A 20955-nucleotide genomic window follows, 5' to 3' on the forward strand; every position below is an offset into this window, starting at 1 on the left:
ATTGACTAGTTTATTTAGATCTGAGTTAAAATTCTATTTAAGCCATTTGGGAGCTAAATTATCTGGGTAAAATATTTCAGATTGATTGATTTCTATAAAATGAAGCATGAGGCCAGTCTATATTTGACCTCTGTTGTTTTAATCAGCAAACACGGCCCTTCTTCCCCACCCATGATGAGACTTTATACACATAGGCATACATCGTTTTCTTTGGAGAACTTCTTATTCCTCACTGTATTTGGTGACGTTGCCAATTATAATAGCATTGCAACCTTTACCACACTCCACAAGGATTGAATTGTGTCCCTCCTAAGAAATAAGCTGCATGAGGCATCAGCATTATCATGTTTACCCATGCCTGGAACAGTGCCACATCCATGAGACTAATTATTATTTCTTGCATGTATAAATAAATAATGACTCAAATCCCAGTGATATTTCTTTCCCAGTGCACTAAGGTGACAGAACCCTTAAAGATTTGTAGTGAGTGCTGGTGAGCAACTGGCTCTGTAATGAGGAGTAGGAATTTATTGCATTAGCAACCTAATTGTTCTGCTTCTTTATTGCTTACTCTACATTTCTCCTTCTCCACTTGACTACATATATCTTACTCTGCATGTCTTTATCTAGACTATCTTGGTATTTTTTTTCCTTAAGTCCCTAAGCTTCTGTGTTTCTCCATTCTCTCTTTTATGATCTCTTGCCCCCTGATATTTTTTTAAAAATTGTATCTCTTTGATTCTTATTTCTGTATTTTATTTTTCTTACTTTCTCCATCTTATTTATTTTTTTACCCAGCTTCACTGGTATCTCCGTTCACTTTATTTTTCTCATATAAAGCTATGTGGTGGGCACAGCTGGAGCCTGGGTCCTCTGCACGGAAACTCAGGTGTGAGTCTTTACAAGATGATCAGTGAATTCCTGGTAGAGAGACTTGGTGAACACTCTCTTTCCACAGATTGGGGTGAGATAGCTGTAGGTCTTGGAAATGGGATTAAAGGTATCCTTGGCGAAGTTGCCAGGGTGGCAGTGCAGCCCCTGGCAGAAGTGTGTTGTTTAGTTGTTAAGTCATGTCTGACTCTCTGCGACCTCAAGAACTGTAGCCCTCCAGGCTCCTCTGTCTGTGGAATTCTCCAGGCAGAAATACTGGAGAGGGTTGCCATTTTATTCTCCAGGAGATCTTCCCCACCCAGGGATCGAACCCAATTCTTCTGCTTGGCAGGTGGGTTCTTTACCACTGTACCAGCTGGGAAGCCCAGCAGAGGTGCAGCTTAATACCAGCCATCAGCAGTAGTTTTTGGGCACAGAAGATGCCAGTGCTCCTGGCGGCAGGTATGAGGTGCACCAGTGCAGAACCACAACAGCCAGTCACCTTGCAAGAAACAGTATCAAGCTTGCTGATCTTGTTAGTTAGGCCAGTAGCCTCACTGCATGATGATGGACAGCTTGGTGAGGATGATGGCCTCATGGATAGCAGAGGCTGCTTCCCTGGAGCACTTGACACCCACACGTGGTTGTGACCCCATTGGTGACAAATGCCTAGACCCTGTTCTGCTGGCCAGCACAGGTCCGCTTTTATAAAGGCATAATCTTCGAAACCTTTTCTCTGAGAGATACCACCAGGAAAAAGTCAATGATCACAGATTCCCTGATGGGCAGAAAGAAGACATAAACCTCCTCCAGGGACTTATCTTCATGTCCTTGACCAGGCTGCCCAGCTTGGTGACTGGGAGCCATTCCTTGTGCTCTGCTCTGGCCCCAGATGTTGCCAAAACCTCTGTGGAAGCTACTGTGGCCATCCATCCCAGGGTCACCCCTCAGCCTGTGGGGCCTTCAGGCACTCTCGCAGCATCAGTATCATCCACCATTTGGTGTTTTTATGGAGAAGAAGCTTACCGTCCCCATTTTAATTTTTTTGCTTCTTACCGGTCTTGCCAAATCTTTATTCTGTATCAGACCACAATGGGACTCTAACCTATATGTGTTTATTTAGCATTTACTAGTTATTCAGTATTTATTTGCTATATCCTAGAATAAAGATATATCTTCCTTTTTCTAACTGAAAGAAATCATTTAATGTATTAAAATTAATATATGTAATTTAAAATACTATGTACAAATTAATAAAGTGTTATATATATCTAAGTACTAGAATTAAATATATTTATATAGGGAAGACAATAAGACTTTTTATTCATCTCCAGCTCTTGATTAATTTTGCTTTCCTTATGGATTAAAGGTTGCTCATAGGAAAAAAATTGTGATCCCTCTCGTAAAAATGCGTCTATGACGTCTTTTATTTAACCACTGTTAAACTCCCAAACGGCAACTGTGATAAGCAGGTCTGATGAGAGCCGTGTTGATTAATTTCCATAAGCAAGAGCATCTGGTTTTAGGAAGCTGAACAGGAAACTCTCGGCGTTAGCTCAGTGTCTAGCGTATTCATTGGCTGGTGAATAGTGACTGTGCATATTAGCAGTCAGAACTATCCAAAAGGCAGAGCACACCATGGCCAGTGATCTGGCTGTGTTGTCAAACCTATTCTTTGGCTAGAGAATGATTCTTTATTCATCCCACTCTCTAGACCTCAATTCTGCCCTTGTCTGTTCTGCTCTGCTACAGAACCACTCCCAGTAGAAAAGACAGAGGGAAGTAAGAATGCCTATGTTTCTGTCTATGGGATGGCTGGCAACATGACTTCACTCAGACTTTCCAGGCATCAGCTCTTCAGCTCCAGCTGATCCCTTTGGCCATATGTCCTCCCCAAACCTCTCTGCTTCTCTGCCAATCTAACCCAAGTAGTGCTTAGTACTCTGTTTTCCATCACAGCCTTAGCAGAAGAATATTTTTTCTTATGGTGAATCAACACAATGATCTCTCCCAGTGGAGGATTTTCAGCCTTGAACCTTGGCTCTCATTTGGGAATGAACATTAGAAATGAATCTGTTCCCTGGGGTCCTGAGATGCTCAAAGCTCTTAATTTCTGCTCACACCTCCAACCCCATGTCCTTGATAATATGTGCTCAGGGCCCACAAACATTCCATTGGAGAGCTTAGTGAAGTATTTTTCTCCTCCTTAGATTACCCTATAAATATTGAAATTGGACAAGATCTTTCAAAGTACTTAAGTGACATTTTGTTGATGTACACATGGGGTGAATAAATTTACATCTATTAGATAATTATTTATCAAGCTAATTGGCCCCAAATCATCTTCTTTTTCTTTTTTTAGATAAAACCTACTGCTTGCAGAGAGGAGGTATTTTTTTTTTTTTTTCAAACTTGAGTTCTCCCGGGGCTGCTTTTACAAAACTGGATTCACAGACTGCAAAAGTGCTTTGGGTGCTTTTGCAGTGAGGAAGGCAAAACTGAGATCTCTAGCATTAAATAATAATTTTATGCTGCACAACTTGTGTGTGAAGTACTGACATTCTATTCCCACGATTACTCAATTAATGAAGCCAATTAGTGCACATTGTGCTTTGTAGTCGCATCAGCAGGAACTAAATGAGCCTTTTGGGATGTTTATGGATTTAGTTGATTTCAGAAAAAAGAGTTGCCTGATCAGAGCAGCTGTTGGTGGGAAACAGTTTGCACCCAGAGAGGAAAGAACCATAAGATTGAGCAGATGCTGTTCTGTCTTCTTAGTGCCTGGATCATGGTGCGATGTTATCAATTAGTTTCCTACCAGGAAAAACTAAAATATAGTCAATGGAAACTGTCAGAGGCCTGCCACAGCATTCTACATCAGCAGGGCAGTGTTTATTCTCTACAAGGCTTACAGTCATTGGCTTCCCAGCTATCTCACTAGTCAGTTAAAAAACAAACTACAAAAGAACCAGTAATTAAAAAAAAAACTGACTTGGAAATTAGTTTAGAGAATAACTTAAAATCCCTTTAAATACATCTTGTAGTTATTTCAGTTAATTGTGGTATTGAGATGTGATGATTAGTTTTATGTGTCAACCTGATAGAGCTAAGAGATACCCAGGTGGCTGGTATAAACATCTTTCTCTGGATGTGTCTTTGAGGCTATTTCTGGAAGAGATTAGCAGTTGAATCAATAGACTGAGTAAAGCAGATGACCTTCACCAATACAGGTGGGCATTGTCCACTTTATTGAGGATTTGAACAGAACAAAAAAGTGGAGGAAGAACACATTTGTTCTCTTTGCTTGGAACATCTATCTTCTCCTGCCCTCAGCCATTAGCACTTCTGAACCTTAGGCCTTTGAATCTGGCCAGAATTACACCATGAACTCGCCTGGGTCTCCAGCTTGTGGATGACAGACCGTAGGACTTCTCAGCCCCCATAATTTTGTGAGTCAATTTCTATAGTTTATCTTCTATCTATTTCTTATTTCTCTGGAGGACTCTGATTTATATTATACACGGAAAAACAAAGAAAAAGGGTGGATAACAGGAACTCTTATTTCCAGAGGCTAGACCTCACTGTTGTAGTCTTTCTGGAAGAAATCTGTTCTGTGTCTCTCTCCACATTATAATTCAGGAGATCTGAAACACTTATCTGGCAAAAGTGAGTTTCAATCAGATATGTCTGCACGTAGGGCTGTGTGATCTTGGATAGGTTACAATGAGAATAAAGCATAATATATTTTGATTTTTCTTTCTATAAAGTATGTATACACACACACACTTGCTTCACAGGGTTAGATAAAAATAGCATATGTGATCATTTTTGTTGTAATGCACATTTTCTATGTTCTAAGGTATCAGATTATATAGACAATTAATCAATTTATTGATTTGCAAGGAGATGAGGGAAACAAAAAAGGACTTTAATTGATTAAGTTGGTTGTAAAGATGTTTTCTGATTTTGAAAATGTGAAAAGGAAAACTGTATACTCTTGGTTTGAGATTATATCATAGTACATGCAAAAGAAATATTTACTTTCCTTTTGCTTTCACATTGAAAAAGCAGATACCAGAGAGCAACTCATCAAGCATCCAAGGAGTGTGAAATTGCTTTTTTTTCTAATCTGAACATATAAAATCCAATGTACAATAATCAAAGAATCTTGGTTTGAAATGTGCGAGTATCTCAAGTGGCTTTTATTTCTTGTGTTAGGCTCACAAATAACATAAGTTGGTTTCTGTTTTATAATTCACACTTAATTAGTCCTTTTTTTTTTGTGGAGTCGAGAAAGAAGGTATTGCAAAGATTCAATTATTTAACTACTGAAAGAACATTTCTAGCACAATAAATAAACCACAAACCTAGGACATTTTACTATGCATAATTATCATGAAGCCTATTTTTATTTTCACACAAATGAGGCATGAAGTTTTGTATGTGCTTGTGTTGTTTTTAATTTTAGCAGAAGATGGGGCAATAGAGAGAGCTTTGAGGGAAAAGTGTTGCTCTCTTGTAAAATTATTTTTATGTAGTTGTGCTCATTTATTTCATGTGTACTCATTGACTGAAGTCAAAGAAATTGCCAGATCAGAGCTGGAAGAGATAGGATTTGGAAATATTGGAGACAGAAATATTGGACTTTTGAAGATAGAGGGGGGAAATTATATATATATGATATTATATACTATTTATAAGTAAATAGTATATGTTGTGTGTATATATACTTACACACATACTGAAAGAAAAAAGAGATACAGATAATTTGTTGTTGTTCAGTTGCTAAGTCATGTCTGACTCTTTGCCACCCCATCAACTTGCAGCACACCAGGCTTCCCTGTCCTTCACTATCTCCTGGAGTTTGCTCAAACTCATGTCCGTTGAGTCAGTGATACTATCTAACCATCTCATCCTCTGCTGACCTCTTCTCTTGCCCTCAATCTTTCCCAGCATCAGGGTCTTTTCCAGTGAGTTGGCTCTTTGCATCAGGTGGTCAAAATATTGGAGCTTCAGCTTCAGTGTCAGTCCTTCCAATGAATATTCAAGGTTGATCTCCTTTAGGACTGGCTGGTTGGATCTCCTTGCAGTCCAAGAAACTCTCAAGAGTCTTCTCCAGCACTACAGCTGAAAGCATCAATTCTTTGGTGCTCAGCCTTCTTTATGGTCCAACACTCACATCTGCATGTGACTACTGTAAAAGCCATAGCTTTGACTATACGGGCCGTTGTTGGCAAAATGATGTCTCTGCTTTTTAATACTCTGTCACCTGATAGACAATACAAAACTACTCTCTCTGGGAAATCTAAAACTTTGACCCTGAAGGAAGTTGCTCTTACACACTTCTCCCCTTCCATTTCCAGTGTTTCTATGAATCATAGCTCAGGAATCTTGGACATTCTGCTTGAATCTCAGCAACATGGAACCACATGCCTCATGCACATACATCCATAATAGGGCTGGTGCTGCTTTTGTGTCCTTCTTTTTAAATCAAACTTTTATGTCTTCAGTTTCAGAGTTCACGCCAATTTAAAGTATCTCTTCTTTCAAAAAAAAAAAAAACACACTTAAAGCAAAATTTTAATGCTCTTTCTCATCAATGTGTGTAATTGTTCAGTCACTGAGTCATGTTGGACTCTGTGACCCCATGGACTGTAGCCCATCAGGCTCCTCTGTCCATGAAATTTTCCAGACAAGAATACTGGAGTGGGTTGCCATTTTCTCCTCCAGGGGATCTTTCTGTCCCAGGGATTGAACTGCTTCTCCCAAGTCTCCTGCATTGGCAGGTGGATTCTCCACCACTGAGCTACCTGGGAAGACCTTTGTCATCAAGTGTCAATGCTAAAACCTGCCATTTTATTGAACAGTTGTTATGTTCTAGGCAGTCACCTTATTTAACTACCTAATTTAGCTCTTACTCCAGTCTTATGAGACATAGATATTGCTATAGCAATATCACTTGAGCCCAATGAGATTAATTGAATCATGTCACAGCCAAGGTGGTCAGTCAATGAACATTACTTTTGCTCGGTGAAGACTGAGGGAGCTGATAGAAAGATCCTCAGGGATGGTTTGATTCACTGTTCATATTACAGAGCAGGGAAAATGAGTCTCAGAGGCAGAAAGTGATGTGACCAAGGTCTCACTGGGGTGTGTATCAGAGCTGGGAAACAAACAAAGTACTTCTGACTTTCATCATCATCTTTTCCATGGAACCAGGCTGCTTCTCGGAACAAAATGGCAACAGGTTGACTGAGGTGTGGCTGAGTGTAGGTCCCCAAACTGCTAATTATGTGCCAATGTTACTGAAGTTCCCTGGAATTTGGATCAAGAATTGGAGAGAATGGATTTGGGAAGCCACTCATCTCCTTTCTGGATTAGAACATCTTGTCACTCAGGCCCCTTCACTCCCTTTGGCCCTTCTGTCAGAAATGCTTGACGATGATATTTCTTAGAGTAAGACATGATTAGATCAACTAAAGGATAAGAAATATGATAGTTGCAAAAGCACATTAAAGAAAGGACCTAGAAAGTGGAAGCATTTTAGGAGACTAGGGACACATTTCCCTCTTTGCTCACCTTCCCTCTAAAATGACTATCACTGAGAGCAGTTACACTTTCTGAGAGAGCTTTGCTAAAGTAAGATCTTTTTTCCCATAGATAAATAATTTTGTTAAGCAGATTTTTTTTTTGCAGGAGGGTAACTGATCTCCTTAAGGGGAAAATGTTACTTTAATATACCATTTGGAACATGGAAGTCCTTGGATCTATTTAACAATTATTACAAACATGTTTACAAAAGACAGGTGTTCAGAAGGATCACTTATTAATTTTTACCACATTCCATTGCATGCAGAGATTTACATACAGTTATATTGCATTTCCTATTTCAATATTCTAACATTCTCTTTGATTCTCTTAAAATGTGTAGTCTGTGTCAGGATAAATGATCTGTCTAAGGACTTCTAATGGAACAACAAACAATGTCAAATATCTACCTTCATGGAGATCCAAATACTTTGCCTTAAAGGGTCTTGATCCTTCAGTTGCTGGACTCAAAAATGGAGGCTGTCCTCAGGAGAACTTGCTCATAAAACTCTAGAGAGGATTTGGGGGGGGGGGGCAGCCAGCTTTGACTGTTCCCATAGGGATGGGCAGTCTCAAAGCTGCAGCATGAAGCTCTTAAAGGATAAAATTATTTATGACTCTAGTTAAAGCAGTAAAGCAGACTTTGTTCAAGACTATTGCAACATAAATAGGGACTACTGTGATGGGGTTGTGCAGTCTGGGAGAGATTAGGCTCAACTCTGAAGAGAGCAAGGAAAAATGGAAATTTATAACCAAGGAGTAAGATGGGAACCCATGGATAGAAAACTACAACAGGAAACATCATGGGTGAGGGGAGAAATCTGGCTCAACTAACTGAATAGGATTCTTGCTGAAGGTAGGACAGGGTTATCAGCTAACTGAGTGGGGATTCTGGTTAAATCGATTTGACAGGATTCTTGCTAATATTGAGTAATACAAAGAAGGGCATGGGAATAAAAAAGTTGAAGTCTAGTTGGGAAAATGATTCAGGGAAGTCTGACTTAAATGTGGGCAAAAAGAAACTTTGTTAGGGACATGCCAAGAATATTGCAATCAGAAACTCTGAGAGTTAAAGGGGGTGTTTCAGATAATCAGGCAGTGGTCTTGGAAGCTGGGATGTCAACCCTCCCTCTCTGTGGTCTTGTCCCAACATGTCAGTTTTTTAAAGAAGCTCTTCCATTTATTCAAAAGGTTGTCATATAGCAGAAAGGATATGCCAGTCCTAGGATGCTCCAAAGAGCAAGAACATATGGAAATGACAAGGTAAGAACTTGTATACATGTAAATAATAGGTTATCAATGATAGTGTGGGGAAGAAGCATGTTGGTGCTCATGGGGTGTTCTGAGTCACCCATGGTTGGGGTTTCCCAGCAAACACCAGCCGACACAGTTTCCAGCAGACTGTGTCTCCCAGCAGACACACAAACATGCCAGGTTTAAGTTGAAGCTCTCTGTCGAGTTCACTGACTAACTGGCTGCATATAATCCCTTCCTCCTATTCAGAAACCCCATGAAGGCAGGTATGCCCTGGGGAGTTCTAGAAGTGAGTGAAGTGAAAGTCACTCAGTCGTATCCGACTTTTTGTGACCCCATGGACTATACAGTCCATGGAATTCTCCAGGCCCGAATACTGGAGTGGGCAGCCTTTCTCTTCTCCAAGGGATCTTTCCAGCCCAGGAATTGAACCGAGGTTTCCTGCATTGCAGGCAGATTCTTTACCAACTGAGCTATCAGGGAGGTCTAGAAAGGCAAGACCAAAAGCAGATATGGTCTATAATAACCCTGTAGTTTATGAAGTATAACATATTGGTCTCAGGTTTTTCCTCACTGGTTCCCCTAATGACAGTTGAGTCTTTTTTACGAGGGTGATGAGTTCAGCTTTGAGAATCATCACATAGTGCTGCAGATGGCCAGGAATCCCTTATCTTGGTTCCTCTTGGATCTGGGGGAAGAAAATATGTTATTTATGTGTTTTCATAATTGAGAGAGAGAGAAAGAGAGTGAGAAAGAGGAGGGAGAGACCCTTTTAATTCATACACTGACCCTTCCTTTACCTTGTTAGACTGTGTTCCTAGGACCCTTCCTCACTATGGCCTCTCCCCATCTGGCCCCTTTCCTCTCGCTTCATGGTTCTTGCCCAACTTGATTCCCTTTTAACCAACTGACCTTACGGGTGTATTTAATTTTGCAGCTGAACACATACTGAATAACTCTTCGCAGTACTTCCTGACTGTATATTCAACATTTTCTCCTTTTATAGATTATATTATTTACATTCTCAAATCTTTTGTATGACTTATAAGGAATCACTAGTGTAATGGGAGAGAAGAAATAGCTCAGAAATACCTTTCTGGATTTTTTTTTTTTCACTTCGAACTGGTAGATTTGTAAGAACAAATATGAGTTTAACAAATAAATAGAAATTCATAATTGCTTGTAAAACAAGCAGCAGATGGGCTTTACAAAGCACTCATTTTACTTGCTGACCTATGAACACGTGGTGCTTTCATGGGTACTGATTCTTATCAGGGAGTTAGGATCTCACTACTGTGAAGCTGTACATCATTCTTAGTAGGACATCATTCCTGTCACAGCCTTGTCAATGATGGAAGGACAGTAATCACCAGTTATAGAAAAGCCACTGATGTGTAAGCACTTATACAAGAGTCCATTACCATAAACGGAACTAGAGGAAATAGGCTGGAGCGATGCAGGCAAATTTTTCACTTCGGCTCCTGGAGTTCATATTTCTTCCAGTTAACTGTAAATAATCTCACCACTGAGGATCTCATTTAAGTGATGCTATTTTTTTTTCTTTTAGGAAAGATATATTATTATAATTAACATACCCTCATAGAAACCTAGATGAATACACTTAAATTGGGTCACTTATTCTGACTTTCTTGATTTAATGCCATTTTGCCTTTAAAAAAAAATGAATGTGCACAGTAATTTGCTGCTTCCTCTCTCCATCTGTTACCATAAGCTCATAGACAAAATATAGCTATAAATCATAGTCACTAAAACTTTACTCTTCTTGTCACATTAGATGTTTTCATTAGGGTATGTATATGTTTGTGTTTGTAAATTCACATTATCTTTACTTTCTGTGTGTTTTTCCTCTAGATAAGGAATAAGGAATAAGGAATAATAATCTTTGCAGGCTTTAATTACAAGGGCAAACCTTAGAGCACAATGACTTTGAACTTCTAAGATAGCTAAGAATTTCTAAACATAACCAGTCCTTTTAAAGCAACTTCTCTGTGGATAAAAGTGGATTCATTTACCTGACTTTGCTATCCTCTTTTTGGAACTGATGCTTTTGAACTGTGCTGTTGGAGAAGACTCTTGAGAGTCCCTTGGGCTGCAAAGAGATCCAACCAGTCCATCCTAAAGGAAATCAGTCCTGAATATTCATTGGAAGGACTGATGCTGAAGCTGAAACTCCAGTACTTTGGCCACCTGATGCAAAGAATTGAAAAGACCCTGATGCTGGGAAGGATTGAAGGCAGGAGGAAAAAGGGATGACAAAGGATGAGATAGCTGGATGGCATCACCAACTCAATGGACATGAGTTTGGGTAAACTCCGGGAGTTGGGATGGACAGGGAAGCCTGGTGTGCTGCAGTCCATGGGGTCACAAAGAGTCGGACATGACTGAGCGACTGAACTGAACTGAATGGAATCATTACAGGACAGTCTTTAAATACAGTCCAAGTTAGTGTATCTGGATCTGCTTAGGGGCTAAACAGAGGCGCTCTCAGGCACCAGCTGATTTACCTCGTTAGCACATAAATGTCTTTGCTATCAGTCTCTCCATTATGCTTTTGACCATGTGTTTGTAATACACTGTTATTGTTTAGTTGCTCAGTCGTGTCCGACTCTCTATGACCCCATGGAATATAGCCTGCCAGGCTCCTCTGTCCATGAGATTTTTCCAGGCAAGGATACTTGTCTGGAGCCGCCGGGATGCGCCCAGTCCGTGACAAGGTCATGGGACGAGAGAGGAACCTGCAAGGCAGCTCTTTCTCACAGGGGGCTGCCCCGGGGGCCCAATATGTCCCCTCTGGAGCTGTCTGGAGGAGAAAGGAACCTGCACGGCAGCTCTTCCCCTTGAGGTTGTCCAGGGGGCCTTGTATGTCCCTTTCTTCCTTCTGTCTTACTGTTGTTGGGCTTTCTATTACTTTTTGGAAATATAATATATAGTAATAAGGCCTCGCTGGAAAAGTTCAAGCCTTTTTGGAAATGTTTATGATTGCTCTGGCTCAGGACATGACCATAAACATCAAGTCAAAAAAGAAAAGGCCACAGGTATAGTTTGGCTGCTTGCTTAAAAGATTATAATGTTCTAGAACAGAAAAGAGTAGAGGCATTTAGATTTAGAAGTAGATATACTGCTTTAGTTTACTTGCTCCTTGTTTGAAAGGGTTTTCACTATTGCTATTTCCTTGCTGCTATTTGTTCATTGTTTCCCTTTCTTTAAGCAACATGGGATATTATGGGTATTTTTGTAAAATTAGAAAATGGGGTAGATAGGATTTCAATAGAAGATTTATATTAACCAGCTTCACTGCCATTATCTCACTGTTAATAGAGGTGTTTTGATGCTTTAGAGGTGTTTTTTGCTGTTTAACAGTTAATCATTGTAAATTGAGATTTTGTGGTTTCAGGTAAAGAAAAATATCAGGTTTTTCTCATGGTACTAGTCTCAGAAATGTCAAACATGTTACTGTGACCCTTCCCATGTATTGTTTTATTGTCCAAAGAATTTACACTATACCTGAGATTTGGGGAACATTGTTTTTGTTAGAGTGAGAATGTTAGGCCATTGAGGCAAGAAGACCATGTACGGGACATTTAAGAATAAACCCTGTATTTGGAAACGTTCTAGATGAATGCATTGGGAAAAACATGCGAAAAAAACATTGACAGAAGCACAAACCAATATCTGATGTAATATGTGGTGACTTAAGGAGGAGGTAACGTTCATTCTATAAAAACTGGGCTATCCTAAAAATAAAAAAAAGCTACCTCTTCTACGCAACCTTCTGTGTGTGTGTCTGTCTGTCTCTCTTCCTTGCCGATGCCACTCATCCCTTGGGTGTTCCTGGTCCTGCTGGGGCTGGACTTCGGCAGATACTGAAGTCGGTTGCCATTTCCTTTTCCAGGGTATCTTCCCAATCCAGGGATCAAACCCATGTCTCCTGCATTGGCAGGTGGATTCCTTACCACTGAGCCATTGCGATATGTGGTATAATACAAAGACAAACCAAATGAACAAAACAGAAAAAAAAAAAAAAGTTTCCACAACTATTCTCTCAAGGGGGAAAAAAAACCCCACAAAAACCCAAAAACTGAGTTCATCTCTCTGACTACAGTGTCACCTAGATGGAACATCAAAGAAATAAACTTTGTAAACTTATCATAATGCCCTGAACTGAAACCAGTAACTTAAACATCAAAGTAGGACAGATAATTCATCCATGTTCCAAAATGATTTGTATGGTGGTAATCAATTACCTTTAGTCTCTCTTTTGAGTTTGTTATCAGCAAGAGTTCTGGGTGTTGGATTTGGAAAACTATATAATTCAGCATGGATAATAATTTTATTTTCCTTGCTGAAGGGGAGTGATAAGTCGCTCTATATGCCACAGAGTTATTTTTTTTTTATTTTTTTTTTGGGTCAATTCATGCATTTATTTTATTTTATTTATTTATTTTTTATTAGTTGGAGGTTGTGAAGTAATTAGCCGCCACAGAGTTATTTGCTCACTTTCTTTCTAAATTCTGCATGGTGAAATGAATTTTTTTGCTCATACCTGTAACATTCCACTGTCACCTTGGCTGTGTTATGCTGTTAAAAATTTAAATTGCTCTGGTGAATAGCCAATTGTGACCTTTCTTTTTATGGAAGATGCATTCTATTTCCAATTTTGCTTGGGCTGTAGCAGCTTCCAATGCAAATGAATGCATGTCTTCTAAAATGTCACTAATAAACTCCCTGTCATTTGACGTTAGAGTAAGATATCACATAAGAAATCACATTTATGTTTCAACAAAAATCATCAAATAAAAACCGAGATCAAATGAACCAATTTATTTTATTATATTCCCACATTAAAGTAAAATGTGTGTGTGTGTGGTGATTTATTGATGGGAATAAAACTGTGGCGTCAAAAAAAAAAAACAAAAAAAAAAAAACTGTGGCGTCTCGAGTCATTTTATTTTCACATTGAAAAGAGGCTATTACACTAATCTTTGTTTTTCCACATACAGACAAGACTAAGAAAGGTGGCTTTTGGGCCAGAAAATGTGTGGCATATTTTGTGCAAATAAATAAGTGCAAATAAATAAGTTCTATATCGGAGTCAGGAGATCTAGGTTTTAACACCATCCTGGCCTTTTGATACCTGTACGACCTTGAGGAATCATCCTCTCTGAGCCCTTATTACTTATCCATAACTTAGAGATATCAATTCCTATTCTATTGCCTTGGTTTTTCATGTGAGGTAATATTCTTAGAATCTGTGACCTACTACTCAAATATGAGGTGAATTTATTTTAAATTTGAACTAGATTATTGACCAAAGGCCAAGTCAATAATGAGGCCACTGTTGGTGTCAAAATATCCCTTTGTCAATGGGCGCTACCTGCTATTTGCATTTTTATTAACCATTCCACTTTAAGACTAGCAACAGCAGATAAGAATTACTCGAGGCAGATATTTTGCTGACTCTGAGGTTGGTTGCTGGTAGCAAATAAAAATAAGGGCTCTTAACCACTGTCTTTGAAATGTTGAGCATTTTTCCTGGGACTTCACACATATTTCATTTCTTACCAAATCTCTGCAGGAAATCCCCACTATGCAGTTAACAGATATGTAGATAGCCAATGAAGGCTCAGAGATGATACCTTGCTCAGGCCGTAGAGTTGGTTCCAAGCAGAGTCAGAATTAATTCCTGGCTAGAACAGCACTCTTGTTAATGTGGCAAGCTTTTGACAAAGTCCTTAACAACAGAATGTTGTTGTTAAAATACTAAAAACTGCTTGATCCTAGAGAGATCCACTAACAGGTCACCATCCTGAGGGTAAAGAAAGGTATCTTTTTTTTTTTAAGAGAATGGCTGTTGGCAGCTGTAAGAAATGATGGTTTTCCTTCATGTTTTCTTAACTTTTATTTGAGCTTTGTTTCTTAAGAGCCAATATCACTTACACTCTTCCTTCTTGGGCCCCTGTCTCCATTTACTTTTTAATTTTAAAGAAATTTATCCCATTATATATGTAGAGGAGAAGTTCGTATTTCTATGATAACCAATTATTTTGCATAAAGTTGTCTAAATAGACATTTCTGAGCAATTCATCCCCGTAAGCAATGATAGAAGTAGACTGCACATAAAGGCAAACTTGTTGTCAGAACAATGTGTGCGTGCTTGCTAAGTCACTTCAGGCATGTCTGACTCTTTGCAAACTCATGGACTATAGCCAGCCAGGTACCTCTCTCCATGGGATTCTCCAGGCAAGAATACTAGAGTGGGTTGCCATTCCTGTCTCCAGGGGAACTTCCTGACCTAGGAATTGAACCCATGTGTCTTAAACGTCTTCTGGTTTGGCAGCCAGGTTCTTTATCACTAGTGCCACCTGGGAAGCCCGCAGCATAATGTATACTGGGCATGATTTCTAACTAACATATTAGAATTCTTATGCCACTTGAGCAGCATCTAGGCAAATTACTTTGTTTGCTTGCTTGTTTGTCTTAGGTTGGGAGAAAGAGATCCAAAGAGAGAAAGTGACCTGCCTATGGTCACATCACACAGGCTTTTAGAAACTTTCCAGAGGTACCAAGACTTTTAAACAAATTATCTTTTGCACTGTCTCATGCTTTTATTTCCTTTGCTCTGACAGAATCTTCCAGCATAAAGCAACTGCTCTACTTAGTACATAGTGAATAATAAGTTGATTTCCATCCCTACCCACAATTATTTATGAACTGGGGGTACTATACTAACACGTTTCTCAACACATATGCATTGTCAACTTCTAGAGGACCACCAAAGGCTCCTCCATGGACTTCTTGTGCTCATGATAAAGATTTCATTTATTTAAGTTGATTTTGCTCTCTCGCACCTACCCACTGTAGTTTAAGGCTAATTGATACTGCCTTTGAAAAGTGTGCTTCTGTGGCACATGTGAAGATGACCCAAAAAGCCAATAGAAAATAGAATTTGAAATACCCAAAACATTTAAAAATGTTCAGTTGTATTCAACACTGCACTTTTTGCAAAATATTATGTCTTCCATATCAATCTTCTTTAAATTTTTCTTCAATATTTTTGTTCTTCAGTCATTAAGTCAGTGTCTGACTCTTTGCAACCCCATGGACTGCACACTGTAGGCAACTCTGTTCTTCACTCTCTGCTGGAGTTTGCCCAAATACATGTCCACTGAATCAGTGATGCTATCTAACAATCCCATCCTCTGCTGCCTGCTTCTTCTTTTGCCTTCAATCTTTCCCAGAATCAGTCTTTTTCAATGAGTTGGCTCTTACATCATGTGGCCAAAGTATCGAAACTTCAGCTTCAGCATCAGTCTTTCCAATGAATATTCAGAGTTGATTTCCTTTAGAATTGACTGGTTTGATCTTCTTGGAGTCCAAGGGACTCTCAAGAGTCTTCTCTGGCATCACAGTTTGAAAGCATCAATTCTTTGGTGCTCAGCTTTTTTTATGGTCCAACTCTCCCATCTGCACATGACTACTGGAAAAACCGTAGCTTTGACTAGATGGACCTTTGCTGGCAAAATGATGTCTCTGCTTTGTTATATGCTATCTTGATTTATCATAGCTTTAAAAGTCATTGTGTATAGATTGGGAATGACATATAGGAACATAATTTCTGTGTATAATTTAATAAATTATTCACACATGGAATAAAAACTTAAGAATGCATGTAATATTGGTTTGGTTTCTTATCTCCCTTATCAGAATGACTGTCCTCTGATAGATACACAGTCTTCTAAAGCTGTTGTATTGGAAATAAGAATAGGTGTCTATGTGACACACATGGAAATTTTGCAATTAGATGTAATCAACTCATAAATCTGAGCAGAGCATCATGCTGGGAAGAGAAAGAAGATAAAAAAATTAATATTAGGGTCCTGGTCTTTCTAAGATATAATTTATTGCTCAAATGTAACATTTTCCATTAAAATGGAATTATTATAATCTGCCCTTTGTTTCTATTATTGCTTCTCTTTTCTTGAGTGACTCATTATAATTCTTCATCAGCTCTATTTGTCTTTTCATGAATAAAATAGTAAGACATTTGAAATATGTTAATATATTAAGATATTTTCTTTTCCATTCTATTTACTGTCTGAAATTTGGATACATATGTGTATATGCAAATGCTTATGCATATATGTGTATACACATATACTTATTGGAGATGATCTACCTATCTATTAATATATTTATCTTTCTATCCTTCAGTGTGCTAAAAGTAAAAAGCAAAAAGGCTTCTTGGCCAATACAGAGAGATTCTGTGACAAATATTCAAGGAAAAAAAAAAAACATATTCAGCCCAGTTAATAACTAGAAACTCATGCAACCCTGACACTGAAAATCTGGAAAGGCACAGGGGAGACACATGGGAATATTTGAAAACACTTTGAAACATCTAAAAGAAACAAAATCATGTTATATGAGCAAATGTAGTCAAACACAGGGGAGAGAAAAAATATGCAGGTCCTGGTTTTCTGCAATAGAATTTGTTTAATTATGCATTTTTCCATTTTAAAGTGAAATCATTATAATATTGCATTTGTTGTAGCAGTTTCTGTTAATGGCAAGTTTTAGACCAAAGACTTTTATTGAGGAACTCAGATAGAAATATTTGATGATGATATTAGTGTCCAACCCTACACATGTTAGAATTAAAAGGCTCAGAGAGGACTTGCATCCAATCTCCCTCTTTACATGGGAATTCTGGCATTCCTGTCCTGTGGCATATGTGTGATGATGGATAGGCTTCCCCTTGTCTATTCTGACAATTCTTTCTCTGGAAATTCAGTTCATTCATTCAACCAACACTGAGTACCTACTATAAGCCAGGAACATTTATACACTGGAACACATTTGAATGAAAAAGTAAGACACTGCTTCTGTCCTGGAGATGATTACAGTCTAATGAAGGAGAGAGAAATATGAATAGCTTATTAACATACCAAGCAATAAATGCATGGTAGGGACATCTTTAAAATTCTGAAGGAAATCAGAAGAGCGAGTGATAGAAACAGGACTATAGAGTTAACATTTGAAAATGGTTTTGATTCACTACAAATTTCTATTAGATTCTCTATTCTCTGTGTGTCAGTCTCTCTTTCTCTCTGTCATGCATATAGTAAAATTACATAGTCCCTTTTAAATCTTCACAGTCACAATTTCATGTCTCATCTTTCTGCATCTGCCTTTCTCATGTTCTTATCAATAAACCTAGTAATGAATTTTACCAAAAAACCTGTTCAGATGACCCAATGGAACATGAATTGAGTAAGTGTACCTCTAAAGGACATGATGATGATTTCTGGATAAGATTATAGGGCTTGGCATAAAGAAATATTTCCTAATAATCAGATATTCATCACTGGAATGGGCTGCTGTCTTGAGTAGTAAGTTCTACATTCTTAGAATGTAAGCAATTGTATATTTCTATTGATGCAGAATCTTCTATTGATAAAGCTACGGAATTGTGAGTTGGGTTTATAAGAAAACCTTTAAAAACATACATTTAATGATCTTAATCTTTTGTTCTCTCTTTCTGTACAATTTTATGATTCATGTTTTTGATGACAATGTTGAAAATTCAGGACCAAGGACAGCAATTTGAATCCAGGATAAGAAGGATGTTGGTTTGATACTAAATAGTAACAACAGCAGCAACAAAGACCATATTAGCAGAAATATTATATAATCTGCAAAGATATTATAGAATATATCCACTTGATCAATGAGTGTAAGTTTCAGAGTTGAAAAGGAGGAAAATTAAGAGTTATTGTGCAAGACACCATATAATCCTCCTAATAAATACGTGTGGTAAATATTGTTATCCATGATTATGTATGATGTGTGCATGTATATGTATGTTTGCACATGCTTATATATGTATGTTTATAAGCTTTCAAGATATGTTTATGAATGAGGAAGTTGAAGGATTAATGCAACTTTCTTAAGGTTACTTTATTAGCGAGAGATTTAGTCCTATTGATGATTTCAAATCTCCTTGCCTTTCTACCCAGGGAAGAGGAAATATGAAAAAAGGGAAAGGTGGTGTCTGCATGGCCAAAAACAATCATGCAGTTTGACCGAATTTACAGAGAAGGAAAGTACACTTCTAATGGGGAATGGAGGAGAGACTTTACTGAAAAAAGCAGCTTATTACCAGCTATATGTGGGCACTTAAAACCCTTTGCTTTATCACAAATATATTTGTATGTCTAGTAAGCAATAGCCTCTAATTAACCCTGACCCAGTTTAGAACGCACTTCTTCAATATACTCTTCCCCAGATTTTGCTTCTGAAAAATTCCACTCACCCTTCAAGCTCTTTGACAAAGCTTTGTGGTTGGCAATGGAGGATTATTACTGATTTAAATATAAAAACTAAAAATTAAAATTTTATAAAATTCTAGTTTTACAAAATTCTTCTTCATTCTATTGATGAAGATGGCTCTTCAGTTATCAAATTTTATAAGTCATAAATGGCTTACAAACAATTGAGAAACGAAGAGAAGCTAAAGGCAAAGGAGAAAAGGGAAGATAACCCCATTTGAAGGCAGAGTTCCAAAAATAGAAGGCAGAGATAAGAAAATCTTTTTCAGTGATCAGTGCAAAGAAATAGAAGAAAACAATAGAATAGGAAAGGCTAGACATCTCTTCAAGGAAGTTAGAGATGCCAAGGGAACATTTCATGCAAAGATAGGCACAATAAAGAACAGAAATGGTAGGGACCTAATAGAAGCAGAAGATATTAAAAAGAGGTGGCAAAGATACACAGAAGAACTGTACAAAAAAGATCTTCATGACCCAGATAATCACAATGGTGTGATCACTCACCTAGAGCCAAACATCTTGGAATGTGAAGTCAAGTGGGCCTTAGGAGGCATCACTACAAACAAAGCTAGTGGAGGTGGTGGAATTCCGGTTGAGCTATTTCAAATCCTGAAAGATGATGCTGTGAAAGTGCTGCATTCAATATGCCAGCAAATTTGGAAAATTCAGCAGAGGCCACAGGATTGGAAAAGGTCAGTTTTCATTCCAATCCCAAAGAAAGACAATGCCAAAGAATGTTAAGACTACAACACAACTGCACTCATCTCACAGGCTAATAAGGTACTCAAATAATACTCAAAATTCTCCAAATCAGGCTTCAACAGAATGTGAACCGTGAGCTTCCAGATATTAAAGCTGGTTTTAGAAAAGGCAGAGGAATTGCCAACATCCGTTGGATCATCAATAAAGCAAGAGAGCTCCAGAAAAATTTCACTTCTGCTTTATTGACTATGCTAAAACCTTTTACTGTGTAGATCACAACAAACTGTGGAAAATTCTTCAAGAGATGGGAAAATCATATCACCTGACCTGCCTCCTGAGAAATCTGTGTGCAGATCAAGAAGTTAGAACTGGATATGGAACAACAGACTGGTTCCAAATAGGGAAAGGAGTACGTCAAGGCTGTATATTGTTACCCTGCTTATTTAACTTATATGCAGAGTACATCATGAGAAACTCTGGGCTGGAGGAAGCACAAGCTGGAATCAAGATTGCTGGGAGAAATATCAACAACCTCAAATATGCAGATGACACCACCCTTATAGCAGAAAGTGAAGAGGAACTAAAAAGCCTCTTGATGAAAGTGAAAGAGGAGAGTGAAAAAGTTGGCTGAAAGGTCAACATTCAGAAAACTAAGATCATGTCATCTGGTCCAGTCAGTTCATGGGAAATAGATGGGGAAACAACAGAAACAGTGAGAGAATTTATTTTTGAAAGCTCCAAAACCACTGCAGATGGTGACTGTAGTCATGAAATTTAAAAAATGCTTGCTACTTGGAAGAAATGTTATAACCAACCTGGATAGCATATTAAAAAGCAGAGACATAACTTTGACAAAAGTTATGTCTAGTCAAAGCTATGGTCTAGTCAAAGACCATGGTTTTTCCATGTAAGTATGTTTTTCCAGTAGTCATGTATGGATGTGAGAGTTGGACTATAAAGAAAGCTGAGCACCCAAGAACTGATGCTTTTGAAATGTGGTGTTAGAGAAGACTCTTGAGAGTCCGTCGGACTGCAGAGAGATCCAGCCAGTCAATCCTAAAGGAAATCAGTCCTGAATATTCATTGGAAGGACTGATGCTGAAGCTGAACCTCTAATACTTTGGCCACGTGATGCAAAGAACTGACTCATTTGAAAAGACCCTGATTCTGGGAAAGATTGAAGGTGGAGAGA

The 20955-nt window shown here is 38.3% G+C and overlaps 1 pseudogene; it reads right to left on the bottom strand.

Moving 5' to 3' along the window:
• Positions 1-840: 840 nt before the first annotated feature.
• On the bottom strand, positions 841-1799 carry LOC133065289 (small ribosomal subunit protein uS5-like; annotated as a pseudogene).
• Between the last annotated feature and the right edge of the window lie 19156 nt (positions 1800-20955).

Source organism: Dama dama, chromosome 11 (assembly GCF_033118175.1).
Source record: "Dama dama isolate Ldn47 chromosome 11, ASM3311817v1, whole genome shotgun sequence".
Taxonomy (NCBI): Eukaryota; Metazoa; Chordata; class Mammalia; order Artiodactyla; family Cervidae; genus Dama; species Dama dama.